This window comes from Cantharellus anzutake (genome assembly GCF_015039405.1).
Source record: "Cantharellus anzutake strain C23 chromosome Unknown EI90scaffold_96, whole genome shotgun sequence".
NCBI classification, from domain to species: domain Eukaryota; kingdom Fungi; phylum Basidiomycota; class Agaricomycetes; order Cantharellales; family Hydnaceae; genus Cantharellus; species Cantharellus anzutake.
In genome coordinates this window covers 61,222-66,943 of record NW_024067046.1, presented here as the reverse complement: position 1 = coordinate 66,943, position 5,722 = coordinate 61,222, and positions in this window count along the sequence as shown.

The following is a 5,722-nucleotide window of genomic DNA, read 5'->3' as shown; positions in this document are numbered from 1 at the left end:
TATTCTGCAGATATCATCCAAGCCTTTGACACCAAATTTCCCATGGTCAAAAAGCCATGGTTATTTGGCTCACCAAAACATGGTGGGAGACTTTTCTAACACTGAAACATGCATTGCTACATTGCCCCACTTTGGCACTTTCCAATACACATTGAATTATCAAAAAAGTGATTTAATTTCTTTTCCAATTATTCCTAAGTTCCTGAAATATCTCTCCCTAACTTATCCCAAATTTTCTGATTTTCCCCCTAATTTCCCCTGATTTTTTGGACATTCTCCATTTTTAGAAAGTCCCCCATTTTCTGAATTTTCCTTAATTTTCCCTGACTTTTTAGAAACCCCCCAGTTCCCCCTCATTTTCCTCCCATTTTCCCCTTCATCCCCCCCCTCAATTTCCCCCCCATCCCCCCCTTCGATTTTCCCCTCATTCCCCCCCCATTCCCCCCTCCCAATTTCCCCCTTCAAATTCCCCCTCATTCCCCCCCCATTTCCCCCCTCAATTTTTCCCTCATTCCCCACCTCATTCCCCCCCCATTCCTTCCCAATTTCCCCCTCATTCCCCCCTCAATTTTCCCCCATTTTCCCCCCATTCCCCCCTTCAGTTTTCCCTTCATTCCCCCCCTCATTCCCCCCTCATTCCCCCCCCTCATTCCCCCCTCATTCCCCTCCTCATTCCCTCCTCATTCCCCCCTCATTCCCCCCCCCAATTCCCTCCTCAATTTCCCCCCATTCCCCCCCTCAAATTTCCCCTCATTTCCCCCCCCATTTCTCCACTCATTTTCCCGCATTTTCCTTGAGTAATTTCAGATTAACTGTATATGTATATCCCTAAATTTGGTCTATATATTAATTTGGCTATATACCCTTGGTGTGTAGTGCCGCATTGGGGGCTGAAAGTTAAGCTTGGTTTGTTCAGTTTCCTGCATGGTAGGGACTTGGCTGTGACTCATCACATGATGCCAGAGTCAATGCTCTTAAATTTTAATTTTTGATATCGGATAAATTAAATACTCAGGGAGCTCATATAGATAATAGTCCCCTGTGTGCACATATAGCTCTATGAGCTTTGACTACTTTGGGGAGCTCTGAGAGAAGGGGACCTGCAATTTCAAAGTACTGAAACTCTGAGAGCTCTATGAGCTCTCAGGCCTCCGCATCCAGGTTTGCTGATGAGCTGAATCCATTTCCCAATGAATTGAACTCATAGGGGAGTTGGATCCAAAAGTATGTTATTAGGTATGGATTGCAAGTGCCTCATAGCATTCTTGTTACTTTTAGAAACAGCTTGACAAATCCATTAGCAATAGTACTATATTGAACATGGCCAGTATTAAGACAAAAGAAAGAATGTGTGTTGGCAGTCATGTCACAGGAAATATATATATTATTGTATCATCCATCATGGTGGGGGTGGTGTTGATGGAACCCCCCCTGTCCCTTCCCATAGATAGTGTGAAGGTCCTCAGGTCTTGGGATGTGTCAGAGACTGGATTCTAAAGGGGTGTTGAGATGATTGGAGGGCTTTGGCCTCAGTGACTCTTCCCACAAGTGCTGTCATATCCCGGAATCCCGACCCCATACTCTCCCACCTCACTACACCTTCCTAACAACCTCATCATCCCCTACACCATACCTCCCCACTTCCCAATGTCACCTTCCATTCCAACTGTCTCAGCTCCAGCCTGGAACTTGGAACACTCGCCCTTGGCCATTCCCATCCCAGAAGCTCGGTCCTGAGTTGGAACATTCGGAACCTCCGGATTTGCTTGGACCTCCTGATGGATCTCCAACATCTTGTTACATACTTCTAAACTGTTCCCCCTCCCATTTCATTTAGTGGAGTCACCCAACATCCTTTGGATATTGTTAGACACTGGTCCGGGGTCGGCACTGAAGGTCGCCGTTGCGGGCCGCTATAGGCCGCGATGGCCGCGATGCTGTGAACAAGGCCCGAGGGTAGGGCATTCGGCCTCAGCAACTCTAAAGGGAGTGCTGTGCCCCCTAGCTGTCTCTTGGCCCTCATTTCAGACTCACTGGGGTTGCCTTGCTGGGGTCAGGACTTAGGGGTCATGGTCACATCGATATTAGAGCTAAGGTACAATAAAGTATCATACAGGATATATATAGGAAGAAGAAATGAATGGAAGCGGACCCGGGCCGGAGGCCAAAGGGTCCGGAAGCAAACAAGAAGAAGGAGCGGGGTTGGCCGCATAGCGGCCGGCAATGACCGAGGGTCAAAACAAACAATAACAGATAAATAAAGGAAAGAGTGTAGGGCCGCGATAGCGGCGATGGTATCGTAGCGGCGCTGGACTCGGAGTTGGGCCGGAGTCGGGCACGGGGATGATAGCGGCCCTGTAGGGGCCAAGTGGGCAGGGTAGGGGAGTCACACTGGGCATGGTGCCGGAGGCGGACTCGGGGCAGGAAGGTTGGTGGGGCTGTGGGGGAGTCGGCCAGGTGCAGAGGAGCCTAGGGGCAAGCGGGGGAGTGAGCAGGGAGTCCTCATGAAGGATAGGGCTGAGGTCGGGGCTCGCGCTCACGCTCGCATAGCGGTAACGGGCTCGGGCGGCATCGGGACGGGCGGCTAATGGGCCGGAATGCACGGCCGTGACAGATATGTAACTCCGGCTTCAGAGCTAACCACATCCTCTGGTGATCCCGCTCTCGTCATCTTAAATTAGTCACCTTCCATTTGTAGTACGACTGTTGTCTTCTTTCCATTCAGTCAACTAACTTCCCCTTACCCATTTCTCGTTCCCATTTATCCCCCAGCCTTCTACTCCACCCTCCTCGACCCAACACCTTGTTTCCCCATTAAAGATATTGTTTGAAACCTTTCGGTACTTTTGGTGTCTGTTGGTATCACTCGGACTTTGACTAAAGTCCTTCTCCTCCTCCCTCTATATATTAGAACCCATTGTACCTCAGTTCTAATCTTGACTAAAAACTTACCCCAAGTTCCTCTATGAGTGAATCCTGACCCCCTTGTCATATCCGTGCATATCCGACCCCGACCCGACTTCTGGACCTCCACCCTCTTCACCTCCGGAGTCATAACCTACCGCTGCTGTTCCGACACTCACCTTCGGTCCTGGCAACACACCTCCTTCTTACCCCCCCATGCCACCTCTACTCCTCCTTACCTCTCCGACCCTATCTCCGTCTGCTCCGATACTCACCTCGGACCGAACACCGCCCCCCACGCCACCCTCCTACTACTCCTCCTCTTCCTACTCCACTCCCCCTTCACAACACCTCCACCCTCCCATCATCCTCCTACGCTTTCCCCGTCCGCTCCGATGCTCACCTTCAGACCTGACAACCCTCCTTTCCGCCACTCCTTCCCCCTTACCTTTCCCCTCTCTCCTCCCTCTGGTACTCCTCCACCACCCTTCCGCCAAGTTACAACCTTCCGCTGCTGTCCCGTACTTCCTACTTGGACACCGATCGTACCTTCGCTCCAAGCCTCCATCATAGTCCTGACCTCGGACTTTGACTCCACCTCGGTCTTAGTCCATTGCATTGGTGACCTCATACTACGTAAACACCATTGCCAATATCCCTTGGACTTTCAACCCCACCTCCATAACCTCTGTAAGCTCCGCAACCCCCGAGCTTCGCGGATCGCCTTCGGCACTTTCGCCGCCTGTAATGTATTTCTCGCGTTTACCCCTCATCCCTATTTGGACTACTGCTTCTTCCCATTCTAGCCAGTTAGTCATCATCCCCACTTCTCCTCATCCTCCTGCCCCTCTGGGCCTGCCCTCCCTACCTCCTTTCGGACATATCACAGGTCCTGCCTTATGACCTTCGGTACCGCTCCGCTCCTTCTTCCCTTTGTTCCCGTTCGGACGTCTTCATTCCGATTCGGTTTCCCTTTGTTTTCCTTGTGCTCTTGCCCCCTCCATTATACATATATATCGGCGCTTGTACATACTCATTTTGGTTCAGTCCGAAATCGACTTGAAATGCCCCCTAGAGACTTCCTGCTCACCTACTGTGAAATTAAGGACCAAATGGACAAACAGCAATGGCACAGCGCTCCGCTTGAGTTGCTGAGGCCAAGGTCCCTCCACGCTAAGTCTCCGATTCCACTCCGGAGTCGTCTGTATCAGCCCCGTTCTAACACCCCTCCTACAAGATACCTCAGACATATGAAATGAAAGGACTAACTGAGACATAATGGAGGCACAGCACTCCCTCCAAGTTGCTGAGGCTGTGTCCTTCTTAGAGCCTCTTGTACCACCCAGCAGACTTAGGCTTCCTGGAGAAGCTTTGGTTCACTACTGGAGCTCTCAGAACCCCTCTAGTTGGGCCCTGCCTGCATTTGGACTCACACCCCTTCTGTTAGATCAGGCAGATTTGGACGACTCTGGAATGGAATCAGAGACTTAGCGTGGAAGGATCTTGGCCTCAGCAACTCATGTGGAGCACTGTGCCATTGCTGGTTGTCCTAGGGGTCCCTAATTTTGGATCTAGCAGAGGGGAAGTCTCTTGGGGGGAAATCAAGTCGATTTCGGACTGAGGTTACAAGTTACTATGTACATTGTATATAAGGAGGGGTCCGGAATCAAAAGGAGCAAAGGTACTCCGAAAGCAGACAAAGGGAGCTGGAAGGAGGAACAACACTGAGGGTCAAGGGTTTGACTCAATGGTGTTTCCCAAAGGAGGAGTGAAGGGCCAAGGCCCAAGGAGGAAGGAAGGAGGATGGGAGTGGGGAATGGCCAGCTGACTGAATAGAAAGGAAGCAGCAGCCCAAATAGGAATGAGGGAGTATAGCGGAATTGAATGGGACAATGCAATAGTTGCAAGGTCCGAAGTAAGTCTGGAAAGTCCAAACTCAGAAGTTAAACTCCAGAATATTGGCAAAGGTAATTAAATGGAATGAGCTAACCAATCCAATGGGGAGGTGGGGTCAAAGTCCGAGGTCGGAGCTAAGACTGGAGGTTCCAGAGATGGAGATGCAAATGGGATTCCAGAGCAGAGGTCCAGAGTCAGGAGCATAGGTGTTGCGTGCTCGTCTGGAAGGTGTCAAGGTTGAGGTCGGACCCGGAATGTTCTGGAGTTGGACCAAAGGTGGTGTCAGAGCTGGAGGTGGGATAACCTCTTGGAAGTCGGCAAGGAGAAGGTGATGGAAGGGAAGTAGGGCTCCGGAGTCAGATTCGGAGTTCTGGGAGCCCAGAGTGGAGGTCGGGATTGTATGGATATGACACCTTCAGGGTCTTTGACAAGTGCTGTGCCAAGCAGCATGTCAATGCCCTAATTTGTGGACAGACGAGTCTTCTAAAGTTGATTGTCTGACTGAGGTTTCTGGTATCTACAAGTTTGGTGTATATAGATACATGGGAAGTCTAGGTGGGGCCCATAAATGATGAGAGCTGGGCAGGGCTGACATAACAGGATCATGGGTTAGTCAACTGAATGTTACCCATGACTTATGGGGAAGGTGGTCTGAAGGTGAACTTGCAGACAGGCAACTCAATGGCCTAATGGAGCTGTCCAGAGGTATTCAGGATTCCATACTTAGGGAGGCATAAGTAATACAGGGAAATGGAGGGGTGGTGACCATCAGGGGGCTTGGAGGTGAATGGGGATTTCAGGGGTTCTGAGGTTGGTGTGAGTGGAATGGAAGTTGTGGGAGATGGCTGGAGGTGATAGAAGGTGGTGGCAGAGGATGGATATGACACCTCCTACAGGTCCGCTCCGCCCGCAAGTCTTGTTT